The following is an 18,994-nucleotide window of genomic DNA, read 5'->3' as shown; positions in this document are numbered from 1 at the left end:
TGTGTAAAACCAAATAACAATGCGCACCGAAGCTGCCCGTGGTTGTGCTTGATACTGGACCAAAGCGCGACATGCAGACTTCATGGCGGGGGTTGTCACAAGAACCGCTCGTTTTGACTGAATGGTTTGACAGCGGGAACAGCCTGGCGTGGAGACGAGGGCGTCCTGTGTGCACCATGAGGGCACTCTGCTTGCTACTGCCCCCTTTGTCTCTCTCTCCCTCGTGGGATACTAACGATGGTCAATAACGTATCCCACGCGCGTTGCCGAGCAGCCACCTGAACGTCTGACCCCTGCACCTGCCGGATGATTGGTGGGGTCGCCTCGCTTCTCTGCAACCCTATCCCTCGCCTTCAGAGCGCCCAGTTGCGGGGCAGTGGCAGGGACCCCTTTTGGCGGGTGAATGCCAATGCTCCTCAGAAGGCCACCGCAGTGGGTCTTTAGTGCAGAGATTCATGTCTTTAACAGCTTGGGGCAACCTTGTGCAGATCAAAATGTGGTAACGCTTACCGAATTTGCGTGTCATCCTTTTCGGGGGGCCATGCTAATCTTCTCTGTATCGTTCCAATTTTGTCATATGTGCGCGTCTGAGCAAGCACATTAGACCCTCAGGTGCTGCCTACAATTTAAACCCCTTGTTGTCATACTGACACCTTCGACAGCGGTGCAGGCTGGAGGTCCAAATTCTGTAGAAGTAAGTACTCTCCAATGTCACAATAGCAAGGGGTGAGGTCTTCCCCCAAGACATAAATGTCTTCTTGCAATTTGTTTAAACTGCCAGCTAATTCTGTGTCCATGTTTAATTTAAAAAAGGAAAATCCCAAAATTCCCTGACAGTGGCAAGGGGGTGGTGCCCAATTTGCCCTTCAGGACAGAGGCTGGACTTGGGCCCCAGTTGCCGTTGGGCTCTGATGGCCAGTAGGGGGTGCCACAGCAGATGCTCCAGTGGGCCAGAGTTTGACTTGTGTCTTTTGTTTGGGTAAATGCATAGTTCTGAATTAGGCTCAGCCAACGACTGCCTGGGCCAGATTCTTTAGAAGGGCTTGTTTAGTATGTCTGACTGATTGTTGTTGTAGCCAGAAAGAACTCAGGAAGCTTCGAGCCATATGACCTTTCCCCCATGGCAGTACCAGTGGCTCTCTTTAACCAGCCTTGGGTGCTTCACCATGGGCGCTTGGTCGGGGGGTGCTAAGTAGCAGCTATTGTTATGCCCAATCAAAAGTACTGGACCATGACAAGTGATAACCGTCCGGGGAGGTTGCATTCGGACAGCAAACAGGTGGTGCTCATGCGGCTCCGGCCTTTTGGCTAAGATCAAGTGTAGTATCTGTTCTTATCAGTTTAATATCTGATATGTCCTCTATCAGGGGGACAACATATTAAATGGATTTTTGCCGATGGGAGTTGAAAAAGGGCCGGCTTCCGTTAAGCTCCCCACGCATCGATCCGGTATTGCAGCGCGGCGCGGGAACGGTGCACCCTTCTTCTGTCTTGTGTAAAACCAAATAACAATGCGCACCGAGCTGCCCGTGGTTGTGCTTGATACTGGACCAAAGGCGACATGCGTCGCAGTGGCTTACAGACTTCATGGCCGGGGTTGTCACAAGAACCGCTCGTTTTGACTGAATGGTTTGACGGCGGGAATAGAACCTGCGTTGGGATAACTACGATGGTCATAGCTTATCCCCACGTCGTTGCCGAGCAGCCACCTGAACGTCTGACCCCTGCACCTGCCGATGATTGGTGGGGGTGGCGCTTCTCTGCAACCCTATCCCTCGCCTCAGAGGGCACCAGTTCGGGGCAGTGGCAGGGACCCCCTTTTGGCGGGTGAATGCCAATGCTCCTCAGAAGGCCACCGCAGTGGGTCTTTAGTGCAGAGATTCATGTCTTTAACAGCTTGGGGCAACACGTGCAGATCAAAATGTGGTAGCAGCTTCACGAATTTGCGTGTCATCCTTTTTTGGGGGGGGCCATGCTAATCTTCTCTGTATCGTTCCAATTTTGTCATATGTGCTGTCTGAGCAAGCACATTAGACCCTCAGGTGCTGCCCACAATTTAAACCCCTTGTTGTCATACTGACACCTTCTGGCCAGTTACGTAGGCTGGAGGTGCAAATTCTGTAGTAAAGTACTCTCCAATGTCACAATAGCAAGGGGTGAGGTCTTTCCCCCAAGACATAAATGTCTTCTTGCAATTTGTTTAAACTGCCAGCTAATTCTGTGTCCATGTTTAATTTAAAAAGGAAAATCCCAAAATTCCCTGACAGTGGCAAGGGGGGGGTGCCCAATTTGCCCTTCAGGACAGAGGGCTGGACTTGGGCCCCAGTTGCCGTTGGGCTCTGATGGCCAGTAGGGGTGCCACAGCAGATGCTCCAGTGGGCCAGAGTTTGACTTGTGTCTTTTGTTTGGGTAAATGCATAGTTCTGAATTAGGCTCAGCCACGACTGCCTGGGCCAGATTCTTTAGAAGGGCTTGTTTAGTATGTCTGACTGATTGTTGTTGTAGCCAGAAAGAACTCAGGAAGCTTCGAGCCATATGACCTTTCCCCATGGCAGTACCAGTGGCTCTCTTTAACCAGCCTTAGGTGCTTCACCATGGAGCGCTTAGGCGGGGGTGCTAAGTAGCAGCTATTGTTATGCCCAATCAAAAGTACTAGACCATGACAAGTGAACCGCGTCCGGGAGGTTGCATCGGACAGCAAACAGGTGGTGCTCATCGCTTCCCGGCCTTTTGGCTAAGATCAAGTGCATAAGGATTTTTGGTCTCTGACGCAGATAGTTTCGGATATGGCCGCTGGAGGTGCGAAGGAGCAGCCAATTCCGAAAGTTGGGCTGAGATACACCCTACGGTTCCAGGTGGATTATGAAGAGGAGCAAGCTTTGTCACGTGCATTTTTCTGCAAAGGGTGTCATCGTTGGGCAGTTACACCTGAAGGTTGGCGAGGTCTACTGCATTCAGTGGAATCAGCAGGAAAAGGCTTTTGATGTCACCTTTCGGATCGGAGGATGTTTTACGGAAGGGTGGCAGAGTGTTGCAGAACAGAAGCTAGGAGTAAGGCCTTTAGTTTTTACAAGGTTCTGAACCTGGACAGGCCGAATTTCAGAATGGTTTCTGTTCATATGTACAACCCCTTTGTGACTGACCTAGCGTTAGCTGCTTTTCTTAGGCGGTATAGCGAGGGTTGTGGCCAGCAAGATATGTGAAGGATCCACTGGGGTTTTGGACTGGAAGGAGGCAATTTCAGGTTCTGTTGAACCCTGATCGCAGGAGACCTGGTGGCCTTAAACATCCACCTGCGCCAGTTCAGTCTTGGTGGGGATCGTGGCTATCTTTTTTACTCTAGACAGCCAGCTTTTTGCAGGAGATGTAAGCAGTCTGGTCATCACGGAGGCTGGTTGCACAGGATCATGCTGCACGTATCTGTGGACTAATGGGTCATGAGGCTAAGGATTGCACTGCAACTAGGGCCTGTCATGGATGCCGCGGACTGGACCACCTCTACGGAGCTGTCCCAGTCGTAGAGGAGGAGTTTTGCTGAGGCAACCCAGGCTACTTGTGTGCCAGAGGGATCAAGAAGTCGGCGGAAAATGGACCTACTATACAAGTCGTTTCCCAGGGAAACTGATGCCAGTGAGGCCGGTTTTGGGTCTTTCCGGCAAGTGGAGGGCGAGAGGCACTCCCTGTGCAAAGCCGGATTTGGATGCTGTACCTTTCGGGAATGGCGAAGAGACAGTTCTGCAAGGGGCAGGAAGCGGGGCAGCACTGTTGAAGTAGACAGGGGAGGCTCAGGTGACCTCTGATGCTGTGGGGGGTTTCCGGCAGGCACTCCTGGCTCAGCCTCAAAGACAGTGAAGCAAGGGGGCACGGAGAGGGTTCCCAGGTATTTGGAGTAGGGCTTTCTAAAGAGGGTGGGTACAGTAAGAAGTCAAAGGGTGAGGGGCAGAAGCAGAAGGCCATAGGTGGGGGCTGAAGGTGGACTGGGTGAGGGCGCACTTAATGGGGGCGTGTAAAGGGAAGTAGAGGGGCCGGGGGGTCCTGGAGCAGGGAAGTGGGGACAATGGAGACAGGGCAGGTGGAGAGGTGAAGGTACAATCAGGGGATATTCTAGAGGCAGTTTTGGGGCTAGAGTATGATCTCTCCATAGATTTGCCAACGCTGTCGTCTCCAGTGAGGGAAGATGCATATAGTGGAACCAGCAGACCATCAAATGTGCCGAATGCAGAGCCCTATTCTTGGGCTGAACAGATGGACAATGAGGACTATTACACATAGTGTGGAGGGAATGTTTTTGTGTTTTTTTGTTTTGTTTTTTGTATCAGTGATTTATAATATCCAATGGGTACTTTTAAGGTTCTTTCTTTAAATGCAAGGGGGATGAGGGACACAGTTAAAAGAAGGGTTGTTTTTGATTTTGTGGACTCTCTTCATGTTGCCATTTGTTTTTTACAGGAGGTGCATTTGCGAGATAAGAGTGATGTTGGGAATTTTTCAAGGGAGTGGACAAAGGGTGACTCAGTGTGGAGTGTGGGGGGGGTGCACTCTACAGGGGTTGGGATTTTATTTGGGGTCAAAGAAATAAGGGTGGAGTCTTCATTTGTTATTGTTCAGGGGAGAATATTGGGCGCAGACATCTCATGGGGTCCAGTTAAGATGAGAGTGGTTGTAGTGTATGGACCACAAACCCCAGCAGAGAGGCAAGATATGTTTGGACTGGTGGAGCCACACCTTGTTACAAATAGGCAGGTAATTTTAGGTGGGGATTTTTAATCAAGAGATAGGGGAAAGGGGAGATTCCAGCTGTACTTTCTTTTCCAACCTAATGGCCACACATGGATTGGTTGATGGGGCAAGGGTGGTAAATCCACGGTTAGATGGGCCCACGTGCGCGGAACTCACGGGGCATAGAAAAATGTTTGGATTATGTGTTCTTTGCGAGGTCTTATGACCTGTTGGCGAGTAGAATGCTCCCTGTGTTTTTCTGATCATGATGGGCTACTGTTTGAGGATACGATCATGGATGCCAGTGTTTGGACCTGGGTACTGGCGCCTTAATATCAGTGTTTTTTGGAGGAGGCCGTTTTCGAACAGTTTTTCGGTCATTTTTTCAAAGGTGTGTTAGGACTCAGACCACTGTGTTCTGGGGTGATAGAGTGGTGGGAGGTAGCCAAGGGGCGCATTAATTTTGTTTTGTGTTCAATACTGTACAAAGGAAGGTGAGGGTGGCCGAAGAGGGAGGTGCTTCGCCTGCAGTACCTTCTTGAGCTTGAAGTACGCCAGAAACAGTGGTGGCACTGTAAATCCAGCGGGGCTGTGTCTCCCTGAAAGAGCAATTGAGGGAGGTTTTTGAGGGTAAGGCCGGGGCATACCTGTTGGCGGGTCACGCGTAGTACTTTCCTTGAGGGATTTGAGACGTGTTCTGCAGCTTTCTTTGGCTCTATAAGGGCTGATAAGGGCAAAAAAGTGGTGACCGGGGGTGAGGACAAGCAGGGTAGGGTTGTGGAAGGAGAAGCGGAGATGGTGCAAGTAGCCACTGACTATTTTCGTACAAGTTTTAGGGAGAAGGAGATAGATGTTAGGGAGGGGAAGGTTTTTTTGGATGTGCTGACCCAACGGGTTCCATCTGACATAGCGCAGACTATGGAGGCCCCGATCACCCTTGTGGAGCTTGAGGGTGCCCTAAGTAGAATGAACAGGCAGAAGGTGCCTGGCATTGATGGACTCCCAGTGGAGTTTTATCTTAAGTTTTGGGATTTACTCGGGCCTGTAGTTTTGGAAGTGTTGTCTGAAGTATTCCGCACAGGTGTGATGGGAAAGTCATTGGCCACGGGGGTAATTTCCCTTCTGTATAAGAAGGGGGATCACACAGACCTGGGGAACTGGAGGCCACTAACAATGCTGTGTGTGGATTATAAACTCCTGGCAAAGGTCCTGGCAAACCGATTGGGTGTGGCGCTTCCTCATGTGGTCCATGTGGACCAGACATGTGGGGTAGCGGGGCGCTCGTTGAGATGGAATCTCCAGCTCATTCGGGATGCTGTTGCTTGGGCTGAAGACCGGCAGGTGCCACTTATGGTTGTTGCGCTTGACCAGGCAAAGGCTTTTGACAGGGTTCACTGGGGCTTTATGTTCAGGGTGCTAAAGAGGTTAGGTTTTGGTCAGGGTTTTATAAGGTGGTTGCGCATATTGTACACAGGGGTGGGGAGCACAGTTTCTGTTAACGGTCATCTTGGGGATGTGTTCAGGGTGTACTCTGGGGTGAGGCAGGGGTGTCCGCTTTCGCCTCTGCTCTACATTCTCTATTTGGAGCCCCTGGCGGCAGCTATACGGGCTGATCCAGGTGTGAAAGGTTTTCTGGTACCTGGCAGCGGGGGACTTAGGGTAAAGCTGTCTCAGTATGCAGATGATACCACTTTGCTGCTGGACAGCGAGGCATGCCTGATTCGATCCCTGGAGATTCTCCAGGAATATGGTCAGGTGGCGGGGGCAAAACTAAATTGTGCCAAGTCTTCTGTTAAGTTTTTTGGATGTTGGAAAGATGAGATGAAGGTACCAGGAGGGCTGGCGCTCTGCACTGGACCACTGAAGGTACTAGGGGTCAGCTTTGACAAAGCTCAAGTACAGTGCACGACCAACTGTCGGTGCTGGGCGAATTCTGGTAGTCCAGAAGAAGCTCACACTCTGGAAGGGAAGGTGCCTGACTTTTGTAGGGAAGGTACTTGTTTTGAAGGTGGATGTATTGCCGTCTCTTTTGTATTTGGCGTACATATACCCGTTGCCAGTCGGTATGAGGAGGCCTCTCATGCGGCTTGTTTTCAGTTTCCTGTGGGGTGGGAGATATGAGTATGTGGCGAGGGCGCGCATGATGGCTGATGTTGAATCAGGGGGGAGAGATGTGCCACACCTCCCGCTGAAACTGGATTGCATGTTTGTGTCGTTTTTGTCTAGGGAGTTGTCAGCTCCGGTAGTGCATCCATCAGGATATTTCCTAAGGCTCTATTTCGCCTATCAAAACAGAAGACTGATGGTCTGGAGCAATTTGGCACCTCGGGTGGAGCAGTTGCCATGGCATTACCTCCATGCAGATAGGTGGCTGCGGGCTCATCCAGAGATTTCAGACACAGCAGTAAGGCTGGATCACAGGGTCCTCTACCGAGAGGTCAGAGAGAAAGTGATTGCACCTCCTGTGGTTGGTACCCCATCCGCAATTTGGAGGGGTATCCAGCCAAAGGGGCTTGACAATGGACTTAAGGATCTTAATTGGTTGTGCCTTCACAGGTGCCTGCCGGTACGAGATGTAATGTATAGGCATGGTTTGGCGAGATCTCCTGTCTGTCCTAGGTCAGCATGCTCAGAGGAGGAGACAGTCAGACATGTCATGTGGGACTGTCCGTTTGAGGTAAGGTTTGGGGCCAGGCGCAGGACCAATGTGGATGCCGATGGTTTCTGGGGCTTAAACTAACTGGGGAATAGTGGACAGAGGGGTGGGCTTGGGGAGTGCAAATTTTTCTTATGTGGTTGATTGTTAGTATTGTGAAGAAGGAGCTTGTGGTGGGCTGAGGCAAGACCTGGTAAAGAGGAATAGGGATGGAGGGTGGAGCCGAGGTGATAAGGAGGGTTGAATTTGTTTTGAAGGGGAGAATCAAAAAGGACATTGAAAAGTGGGGGAAGCATGCTGCCTTGGAGAGGTGGAAAGGAGGGTTTGGGTGGGAATGGTAACCTCCTGAAGTATGGATAAAGGGTTTGGTAGTTTAATTTGTGTGTAGGGTTTGTTTTGAAAATGGTCTTAGTATAGGATGCATGTTGGAGATGAATTTGTGTGTACATTGTGAATTATGTTGTATGTTATGATGAATAATGTGTTTAATAATAAAAAAAAAAAAAAAAAAAATCTGTTCTTATCAGTTTAATATCTGATATGTCCTCTATCAGGGGACAACATATTAAATGGATTTTTGCCGATGGGAGTTGAAAAGGGGGCTTGCTCCGTTCGCTCCACGCATCGATCCGGTATTGCAGCGCGGCCGGGAACGGTGCACCCTTCATCTGTCTTGTGTAAAACCAAATAACAATGCGCACCGAGCTGCTTGATACTGGACCAAGCGCGACATGCGTCGCAGTGGCTTGCAGACTTCATGGCCGGGGGTTGTCACAAGAACCGCTCGTTTTGACTGAATGGTTTGACAGCGGGAACAGCCTGGCGTAGGAGACGAGGGCGTCCTTGTGCACCATGAGGGCACTCTGCTTACTACTGCCCCCTTTGTCTCTCTCTCCCTCGTGGGATACTACGATGCGCAAACGTATCCACGTCGTTGCCGAGCAGCCACCTGAACGTCTGGCCCCTGCACCTGCCGATGATTGGTGGGGTCGCCTGCGCTTCTCTGCAACCCTATCCCTCCGCCTCAGAGCGCACCAGTTGCGGGGCAGTGGCAGGGACCCCTTTCGGCGGGTGAATGCCAATGCTCCTTAGAAGAGCACCGCGAGTGGGTCTTTAGTGCAGAGATTCATGTCTTTAACAGCTTGGGGCAACCCTCGCAGATCAAAAATATGTGTGGTAACGCTTCACGAATTTGCGTGTCATCCTTTGCGAGGGCCATGCTAATCTTCTCTGTATCGTTCCATTTTGTGCATATGTGCTGTCTGAGCAAGCACATTAGACCCTCAGGTGCTGCCTACAATTTAAACCCCTTGTTGTCATACTGACACCTTCACAGCGGTGCAGGCTGGAGGTCCAAATTCTGTAGAAGTAAGTACTCTCCAATGTCACAATAGCAAGGGGTGAGGTCTTTCCCCCCAAGACATAAATGTCTTCTTGCAATTTGTTTAAACTGCCAGCTAATTCTGTGTCCATGTTTAATTTAAAAAAGGAAAATCCCAAAATTCCCTGACAGTGGCAAGGGGGTGGTGCCCAATTTGCCCTTCAGGACAGAGGCTGGACTTGGGCCCCAGTTGCCGTTGGGCTCTGATGGCCAGTAGGGGGTGCCACAGCAGATGCTCCAGTGGGCCAGAGTTTGACTTGTGTCTTTTGTTTGGGTAAATGCATAGTTCTGAATTAGGCTCAGCCAACGACTGCCTGGGCCAGATTCTTTAGAAGGGCTTGTTTAGTATGTCTGACTGATTGTTGTTGTAGCCAGAAAGAACTCAGGAAGCTTCGAGCCATATGACCTTTCCCCCATGGCAGTACCAGTGGCTCTCTTTAACCAGCCTTGGGTGCTTCACCATGGAGCGCTTGGGCGGGGGTGCTAAGTAGCAGCTATTGTTATGCCCAATCAAAAGTACTGGACCATGACAAGTGATAACCGTCCGGGGAGGTTGCATCGGACAGCAAACAGGTGGTGCTCATCGCTTCTCGGCCTTTTGGCTAAGATCAAGTGTAGTATCTGTTCTTATCAGTTTAATATCTGATATGTCCTCTATCAGGGGACAACATATTAAATGGATTTTTGCCGATGGGAGTTGAAAAAGGGGCTTGCTCCGTTCGCTCCACGCATCGATCCGGTATTGCAGCGCGGCCGGGAACGGTGCACCCTTCTTCTGTCTTGTGTAAAACCAAATAACAATGCGCACCGAGCTGCCCCGTGGTTGTGCTTGATACTGGACCAAGCGCGACATGCAGACTTCATGGCCGGGGGTTGTCACAAGAACCGCTCGTTTTGACTGAATGGTTTGACAGCGGGAACAGCCTGGCGTAGGAGACGAGGGCGTCCTTGTGCACCATGAGGGCACTCTGCTTGCTACTGCCCCTTTGTCTCTCTCTCCCTCGTGGGATACTACGATGGTCAGCAACGTATCCACGTCGTTGCCGAAGCAGCCACCTGAACGTCTGACCCCTGCACCTGCCGATGATTGGTGGGGTCGCCGCTTCTCTGCAACCCTATCCCTGCGCCTCAGAGCGCACCAGTTCGGGGCAGTGGCAGGGACCCCCTTTTTGGCGGGTGAATGCCAATGCTCCTCAGAAGGCACGCAGTGGGTCTTTAGTGCAGAGATTCATGTCTTTAACAGCTTGGGGCAACACGTGCAGATCAAAATGTGGTAACGCTTCACCGAATTTGCCGTGGCATCCATCGGGCGCTAATCTTCTCTGTATCGTTCCAATTTTGTCATATGTGCTGCCTGAGCAAGCACATTAGACCCTCAGGTGCTGCCTACAATTTAAACCCCTTGTTGTCATACTGACACCTTCACAGCGGTGCAGGCTGGAGGTCCAAATTCTGTAGAAGTAAGTACTCTCCAATGTCACAATAGCAAGGGGTGAGGTCTTTCCCCCCAAGACATAAATGTCTTCTTGCAATTTGTTTAAACTGCCAGCTAATTCTGTGTCCATGTTTAAGCATTTTAGCACCTGACTTGTTTGATGTTTTTAGTGACTTTGAAAAACTTGAACGACTTCCTGACAGCTTTAGAGTAGGGATAGTGACCCTTCTATACAAAGACAAAGACAAGACTGACCTGAGAAATTGGAGACCCATCACACTTTTAAATGTTGATTGTAAACTTTTTAGTAAACTTTTAGCATCACGCATGTCTCTGTTTTTAGAAGGGTTGATTTACCCGGACCAAGCCTGTGCCATACCAGGGAGGAAGATCACCGACAGCCTCGTACTGATCCGAGACACCATCTGTTATGCGAGAGACAGAAACATCCGGCTAGTAGTCCTAAATTTAGATTTTGAGAAGGCTTTTGATCGGGTCTCACACCAGTACCTTTTCCAGGTACTGCAAAAAATGGGCTTCCCAAGAAGGTTTATAGCCTGGGTGGGATTGCTGTACCGGGGCATTACCAGCAAATTCTTCGTTAACGGGAATCTGACAAAAGCAGTCAATATCAACTGCGGTGTCCGTCAGGGTTGTCCGTTATCTGCCCTCCTTTATGTTATTTCCATCGAACCACTGGCACAGATCTTGAGAAGGGACAAACTGATTAATGGGGTAGGAGTGCCGGGGAGCGGGGGACTCGCAACAAAGTGCATTTTATATATGGATGATATTAACATTTTATGCACTGACCTTTTATCTGTCAACAGGACTCTAGACTTGACCGACTGTTTCGGACGGGCCTCTGGGTCAAAACTAAATAGAGGCAAGACCGTAGCCCATTTTTATGGGCTGTGGACGGCGACTGAGACTACCGGACTCCCCCTGACTGTGACCCGGACCGACCAAAAAATACTTGGGGTAAAATTCGACCGGGAGGGGGGAGGGAAAACAAATTGGCCAGACACGGTAGGGAAAGTTAGGCAGAGACTAGGGTACTGGAAACTTAGAGGACTGACAATGGAAGGAAAGGTTTTAATCATCAAGGCAGTGATTTTACCCTTATTTTTACTCATCAGCTCTGTTTTTATCCCACCTAGGAAAGTGATTTTAGACCTGGAACGAGCCATCTTTTATTTCCTGTGGGGGTCCAAGTGGGAACGAGTGCAAAGAAGCGTGATGAAGAAGCCAAAAGAGAAAGGAGGGAAAGGAGTGCCGGACCTGTTATTGTTATTGTTGGAGCAGATTTACAGCTATACACATAACAGCAGCCACGGCCCCATCCAGAAATCCAAAGACTACAGCTATGGCACGGTTCTGGATGGGGTCATACCTCAGAAGATTGAAGATATTACCCTCGGATCTTAAAGTACCAGTGTCTTTTATCCTGCCGCCAACCTATGCTTTTATCCAAACCTTTTTAAAACGTTTTCACCTTGAGCAAGAAGAAGTGTATGTTTTAACAAACCATCGCTCTCACATTTCAGTTGTGCAGGAGCGGGAACCAGTGAGTCCAGTGCGCGGGCTGGCACTTGGCGAGCCCCTAACTGTTTGGCGCAACGTGAACCATTCGGCTCTCCCAAACAGACTCCGGGACCTGTCATGGATGGTGGCTCATGAGATCCTCCCGGTCAGGTCCGTCATGCACTCCCGGGGCATGTCAGCGCACTCAACCTGCCCCCGACCTGGCTGTGGCGAGCCGGAGTCGGTGAGGCATTTGCTCTGGGAGTGCAGCGCTGCCGTAGACCAGTGGGCAATGGCCGGCTCCTTGCAATTCCCGTACTTACCAGCAAGGGAGGTCCTCACAGCACAGCTAGTGCTATATGGGGTGAGCCCAAAGAAACCGATGCCAGCATGTGACTTTGCAAATCAGTGGCTCACCCTGGCCGCCATCAAAGACGCCATTTGGACCTCCAGAAACTTGCTGGTAAGAAAGCACATGCAGACCCCCCCCCCGTGGCTGTGATCAGGATGGCTGCAGCCACGGCCCGAATGGCCCGAGCTGCAAGCGGCAGGCCAAGGACACAGCCACAAAGAAGAATCGCCTCTGTGCCCATTCGGACGAAGGAGCCGGAGCCACACAAAAATAGGTCAAAGCAGCGGCGGCCTGACTCTCCGGGTGAGGCAGGTGGGAAGGAGCAAAAAGGGGAGGGCCTCCTCTGAGCACCGCAACAGGATCCCGAGAGACCCAAACGGATTAAGTACATCTTTGTTAGGGACCCACTGCGCTCCTGCACAACTGATTTTTGAAAAGAACTTTTCAACCAACACACTCTCTCTTAAGACTTTTAATATGGTCACTAAACACACTCTGACATGCACAAGATGACAACATTTTATATTTACCTGAAACTTATGAAAACAACTTTTACCTGTATTACGTATGAAAACAAATGCTTTTACTGTACTACACCTGTTTTAAACGTAGTTTTACAGAGTAACTTATTTATTTATTGAGTTGTATTTTAAATGGTAACTGAAGTTTCTGTGGAATTGGTGATAAGGCCCGTGTGTTTGAACTTGTGTCAATATAATAATAAAAAAATCTGTCTTCATCAGTTTAATATCTGATATGTCCCCTATCAGGGGCACATTTTAACGATGTGGGAGTTGAAAGGGGCCCCTTCGCTTGCCCCAGATCGATCTCAGATAGAAGCGCGGTCGAACGCACCTTCTTCTGTTTGTAAAACCTGTGTAAACCAAAAAGCGCGCACCGAGTTGCCCCCGGGGTTAGTGCTGGATTGTACTGGACCGATCGCCGTAGTGGCGCAGACTTCATGGCCGGGGGTTGCGCAAGAACCGTTTTGTTTGACTGAATGGGACGATAGCGGAACAGCCTGGCGTGAGAGAACGAGGCGCCCTTGTGCACCGCATGGGCAGCACTCTGCTTACTACTGCCCCCTTTGTTTCTCTCCTTCGTGATAACGTCCGTGTTTTGTCGAAGCAGTTACCGAACGCTCTGACCCCGCACCCCGGCGATTGTAGCGTCGCCGCTGCTCTGCAACCCTATCCCTAGCGCACTCCAGTTCGGGCAGTGGCAGGGACCCCCTTTGGCGGGGATGCTGAACAAGTGCTCTCAGAAGGCCACCGCAGTGGGTCTTTAGTGCAGAGATTCATGTCTTTAACAGCTTGGGGCAACACGTGCAGATCAAAATGTGGTAACGCTTCACGAATTTGCGTGTCATCCTTTCGCAGGGGCCATGCTAATCTTCTCTGTATCTTGCCACTGCCCCGAACTGGTGCGCTATGAGGCGAGGGATAGGGTTGCAGAGAAGCGAGGCGACCCCACCAATCATCGGCAGGTGCAGGGGCAGACGTTCAGGTGGGTGCTTGGCAACGACGGGGAATGAGTGACCATCGTAGTATCCCACGAGGGAGGAGAAAGGAAGCAGTAGTAAGCAGAATGCGCTCATGGTGCACAAGGACGCTTCGCTCTCCTACGCCAGGCTGTTCCCTGCCGTCAAACCATTCAGTCAAACGAAAGCGTGTCTGCGACAACCCCCGCCATGAAGTCTGCAAGCCAATATACGCATGTCGCGCTTGGTCCAGTATCAAGCAGCAACTCACGGCCAGCCCGCGCTCGCGCATTGTTATTTGGTTTTACACAATAAAGAAAGAAGCCACGTTCCCCGCGGCTGCACATACAGTCGAGCAGGAGCGAACGGAGCAAGCCCCTTTTCAACTCCCATCGGCAAAATCCATTTAATATGTTGTCCCCTGATAGAGGACATATCAGATATTAAACTGATAAAAAGAGTTTTTTTTGATTTTTTATTAAACACATTATTCATCATAACATACAACATAATTCACAATGTACACTCAAATTCATCTCCAACATGCATCCTATACTAAGACCATTTTCAAAACAAACCCTACACACAAATTAAACTACCAAACCCTTTATCCATACTTCAGGAGGTTACCATTCCCAAACCCAACCCTCCTTTCCACCTCTCCAAGGCAGCATGCTTCCCACTTTTCAATGTCCTTTTGATTCTCCCCTTCAAAACAAATTCAACCCTCCTTATCACCCCGTCCACCCCTCCATCCCTATTCCTCTTTACCAGGTCTTGCCTAGCCCACCACAAGCTCCTCTTCACAATACCAACAATCAACCACATAAGAATATGCACCCCCAAGCCCACCCCTCTGTCCACTATTCCCCCAGTTAGTTTAAGCCCAGAAACCATCTGCATCCACATTGGTCCTGCCCTGCCCCAAACCTACTGCAAACGGACAGTCCCACATGACATGTCTGACTGTCTCCTCCTCTGAGCATGCTGACCTAGGACAGACAGGGGATCTCGCCAAACCATGCCTCATACATTACAATCTCAAACGGCAGGCACCTGTGAAGGCACAACCAATTAAGATCCTTAAGTCCATTGTCAAGCCTCTATTGGCGGTACACCTCCCAAATTGCGGATGGGGTACCAACCACAGGAGGTGCAATCACTTTCTTTCTGACCTCTCGGTAGAGGACCCCTGTGATCCAGCCTTACTCTGCGGTCTCTAGGTCCCCATGAGCCCGCAGCCACCTATCTGCATGGCGGTTAAAAGCCAGGCAACTGCTCCACCCGAGGTGCCAAATTGCTCCAGACCATCAGTCTTCTGTTTTGATAGGCGTAAATAGAGCCTTTAGGGAAATATCCTGATGGATGCACCTACCCGAGCTGACAACTCCCTAGACAAAAACCACACAAACATGTGCAATCCAGTTTCAGCGGGAGGTGTGGCACATCTCTCCCCCTGATTCAACATCAGCCATCATGCGACGCCGCACATACTCATGTCCCCCACCCCACAGGAAACTGAAAACAAGCCGCATGAGAGGCCTCCTCATACCGACTGGCAACGGTATATGTAACGTCCACAAAAGAGACGTAATACATCCACCTTCAAAACAAGTACCTTCCCTACAAAAGTCATCGGCACCTTCCCTTCCAGGAGTGGAGTGTGTTCTTCTGGACTACCAGAATTCGCCCAGACCAGTTGGTCGTTGCACTGTGAGCTTTGTGCAAGCTGACCCTTAGTACCTTCAGTGGTCCAGTGCAGAGGCCAGCCCTCCTGGTACCTTCATCTCATCTTTCCAACATCCAAAAACTTAACAGAAGACTTGGCACAATTTAGTTTTGCCCCCGCCACCTGACCACATTCCTGGAGAATCCCCCCAGGGATCGAATCAGGCATGCATCGCTGTCCAGCAGCAAAGTGGTATCATCTGCATACTGAGACAGCTTTACCCTAAGTCCCCCACTGCCAGGTACCAGAAAACCTTTCACACCTGGATCAGCCCGGATAGCCCCACGCCAGGGGCCCAAATAGAGAATGTAGAGCAGAGGCGAAGTGGACACCCCTGCCTCACCCCAGAGTACACCCTGAACACATCCCCAAGATGACCGTAACAGAAACTGTGCTCCCCACCCCTGTGTACAGCACAACCACCTTATAAAACCTCTGACCAAAACCTAACCTCTTTAGCACCCTGAACATAAAGCCCCAGTGAACCCTTGGCTAAAAGCCTTTGCCTGGCCAAGCGCAAATAAACATGTGGCACCTGCCGGTCTTCAGCCCAAGCAACAGCATCCCGAATGAGCTGGAGATTCCATCTCAACGAGCGCCCCGCTACCCCACGTCTGGTCCACATGGACCACATGAGGAAGCGCCACACCCAATCGGTTTGCCAGGACCTTTGCCAGGAGTTTATAATCCACACACAGCATTGTTAGTGGCCTCCAGTTCCCCAGGTCTTTGTGATCCCCCTTCTTATACAGAAGGGAAATTACCCCCGTGGCCAATGACTTTCCCACCACACCTGTGCGGAATACTTCAGACAACACTTCCAAAACTACAGGCCCGAGTAAATCCCAAAACTTAAGATAAAACTCCACTGGGAGTCCATCAATGCCAGGCACCTTCCGCCTGTTCATTCTACTTAGGGCACCCTCAAGCTCCACAAGGGTGATCAGGGCCTCCATAGTCTGCGCTATATCCGATGGAACCCGTTGGGTCAGCACATCCAAAAAAACCTTCCCCTCCCTAACATCTATCTCCTTCTCCCTAAAACTTGTACGAAAATAGTCAGTGGCTACTTGCACCATCTCCACTTCTCCTTCCACAACCCTACCCTGCTTGTCCCTCACCCCGGTCACCACCTTTTTTGCCCTATCAGCCCTTATAGAGCCAAAGAAAGCTGCAGAACACGTCTCAAATCCCTCAAGGAAAGTACTACGTGACCACAACAGGTATGCCCGGGCCTTACCATCAAAAACCTCCCTCAATTGCTCTTTCAGGGAGACACAAGCCCGCTGGATTTACAGTGCCACCACTGTTTCCAGCGTGACTTAAGCTCAAGAAGGTACTGCAGACGTAAGAACCTCCCCTCTTCGCCACCCTCACCTTCCTTGTACAGTATTGAACACAAAAACACTTAATGCGGTCCTTGGCTACCTCCCACCACTCTATCACCCCAGAACACATTGGTCTGAGTCCTAACACACCTTTGAAAAATGACCGAAAAAACTGTTCGAAAACTCCTCCAAAACACTGATATTAAGGCGCCAGTACCCAGGTCCAAACACTGGCATCCATGATCGTACCTCAAAAAGTAGCCCATCATGATCAGAAAAAAACACAGGGAGCATTCTACCTGCCAACAGGTCGTAAGACCTCGCAAAGAACACATAATCCAAACATTTTTCTATGCCCTGTGAGTTCCGCCATGTGGGCCCATCTAACCGCGGATTTACCACCCTTGCCCCATCAACCAATCCATGTGTGGCCATTAGGTTGGAAAAGAAAGTACAGCTGGAATCTCCCCCTTTCCCTATCTCTTGATTAAAATCCCCACCTAAAATTACCTGCCTATTTGTAACAAGGTGTGGCTCCACCAGTCCAAACATATCTTGCCTCTCTGCTGGGGTTTGTGGTCCATACACTACAACCACTCTCATCTTGACTGGACCCCATGAGATGTCTGCGCCCAATATTCTCCCCTGAACAATAACAAATGAAGACTCCACCCTTATTTCTTTGACCCCAAATAAAATCCCAACCCCTGTAGAGTGCACCCCCCCCACACTCCACACTGAGTCACCCTTTGTCCACTCCCTTGAAAAATTCCCAACATCACTCTTATCTCGCAAATGCACCTCCTGTAAAAAACAAATGGCAACATGAAGAGAGTCCACAAAATCAAAAACAACCCTTCTTTTAACTGTGTCCCTCATCCCCCTTGCATTTAAAGAAAGAACCTTAAAAGTACCCATTGGATATTATAAATCGCTGATACAAAAAACAAAAAAAACACAAAACATTCCCTCCACACTATGTGTAATAGTCCTCATTGTCCATCTGTTCAGCCCAGGAATAGGGCTCTGCATTCGGCACATTTGATGGCCTGCTGGTTCCACTGTATGCATCTTCCCTCACTGGAGACGACAGCGTTGGCAAATCTATGGAGAGATCATACTCTAGCCCCAAACTGCCTCTAGAATATCCCCTGATTGTACCTTCACCTCTCCACCTGCCCTGTCTCCATTGTCCCCACTTCCCTGCTCCAGGACCCTCCCTCCTCTACTTCCCTTATACACCCCCTACATCCCCCTCACCCAGTCCACCTTCAGCCCCCCACTATGGCCTTCTGCTTCTGCCCTTCACCCTTTGACTTCTTACTGTACCCACCCTCTTTAGAAAGCCCTACTCCAAATACCTGGGAACCTCTCCGTGCCCCTGCTTCACTGTCTTGAGGCTGAGCCAGGAGTGCCTGCGGAAACCCCCCACAGCATCAGAGGTCACCTGAGCCCCCTGTCTACTTCAACAGTGCGGCCCGCTTCCTGCCCTTGCAGAACTGGCTCTTCGCCATTCCCAAAAGGTACAGCATCCAAATTCGCTTGCACAGGGAGTGCCTCTCGCCCTCCACTTGCCGAAAGACCTAAACCCGGCCTCACTGGCATCAGTTTCCTGGGAAACGACTCTGTAAAAGGTCCATTTTCCGACTCCTTGGATCCCTCTGGCACACAAGTAGCCTGGGTTGCCTCAGCAAAACTCCTCCTACGACTGGGACAGCTCCGGTAGAGGTGGTCCAGTCCGCCCACATCCATGACAGGCCCTAGTTGCAGTGCAATCCTTAGCCTCAATGACCCATTAGTCCACAGATACGGCAGCATGATCTTGTGCTGCAACCAGCCTCCGAATGACCAGACTGCTTACATCTCCTGCAAAAAGCTGGCTGTCTAGAGTAAAAAGATAGCCAACCCATCCCCACCAAGACTGAACTGCTAGGTGGATGTTTAAAGGCCACCAGGTCCTTCAGGATCAGGGTTCAACAGAACCTGAAACTGCCTCCTTCCAGTCGCAAAACCCCATTGATCGTTCAAATCTTCTCGTTTTGCTCCCACAACCCTATACCGCCCTAAGAAAAGCAGCTAACGCGTAGGTCAGGCAAGGGGTTGTACATAGAACAGAAACCATTCTGAAATTCGGCCTGTCCAGGTTCAGAACCTTGTAAAAAACTAAAGGCCTTACCCTAGCTTCTGTTCTGCAGCACTCTGCCACCCTCCGGCAAAACACCCCGGTCCGAAGGTGACATCACCAAAGTCTTTTCCTCCCTGATTCCACTGAATGCAGTAGACCTCGCAACCTTCAGGTGTAACTGCCTAACGATGACGTCCTTTGCAGAAAAATGCACGTGACAAAGCTTGCTCCTCTGCATAACCCACCTGGAACCGTAGGGTGTATC

General features: G+C 50.3%; 7 non-coding genes and 3 pseudogenes across 7 annotated transcripts; 4 read left to right on the top strand and 6 right to left on the bottom strand.

Moving 5' to 3' along the window:
- Positions 1-491: 491 nt before the first annotated feature.
- LOC120553849 lies at positions 492-599 on the bottom strand. The gene has a single exon (XR_005638246.1). It is a non-coding gene; the product is annotated as a U6 spliceosomal RNA (small nuclear RNA).
- A 689-nt stretch (positions 600-1,288) lies between these two features.
- Positions 1,289-1,484, top strand: LOC120553827. The gene has a single exon (XR_005638228.1). It is a non-coding gene; the product is annotated as a U2 spliceosomal RNA (small nuclear RNA).
- A 435-nt stretch (positions 1,485-1,919) lies between these two features.
- LOC120553852 lies at positions 1,920-2,029 on the bottom strand. Its single transcript, XR_005638248.1, has one exon. It is a non-coding gene; the product is annotated as a U6 spliceosomal RNA (small nuclear RNA).
- A 3,608-nt stretch (positions 2,030-5,637) lies between these two features.
- Positions 5,638-15,653, top strand: LOC120553220 (annotated as a pseudogene).
- Positions 7,854-8,041, top strand: LOC120553832. The gene has a single exon (XR_005638233.1). It is a non-coding gene; the product is annotated as a U2 spliceosomal RNA (small nuclear RNA).
- LOC120553851 lies at positions 8,539-8,649 on the bottom strand. Its single transcript, XR_005638247.1, has one exon. It is a non-coding gene; the product is annotated as a U6 spliceosomal RNA (small nuclear RNA).
- LOC120553817 lies at positions 9,339-9,529 on the top strand. The gene has a single exon (XR_005638219.1). It is a non-coding gene; the product is annotated as a U2 spliceosomal RNA (small nuclear RNA).
- LOC120553854 lies at positions 10,022-10,122 on the bottom strand. The gene has a single exon (XR_005638249.1). It is a non-coding gene; the product is annotated as a U6 spliceosomal RNA (small nuclear RNA).
- On the bottom strand, positions 13,402-13,494 carry LOC120553853 (annotated as a pseudogene).
- LOC120553836 lies at positions 13,893-14,036 on the bottom strand (annotated as a pseudogene).
- Positions 15,654-18,994: the final 3,341 nt, after the last annotated feature.

Source organism: Perca fluviatilis, chromosome 23 (assembly GCF_010015445.1).
Source record: "Perca fluviatilis chromosome 23, GENO_Pfluv_1.0, whole genome shotgun sequence".
Taxonomy (NCBI): domain Eukaryota; kingdom Metazoa; phylum Chordata; class Actinopteri; order Perciformes; family Percidae; genus Perca; species Perca fluviatilis.
Note: the sequence above shows the minus strand (reverse complement) of the source record. Positions and strands in the feature narration are given on the sequence as shown.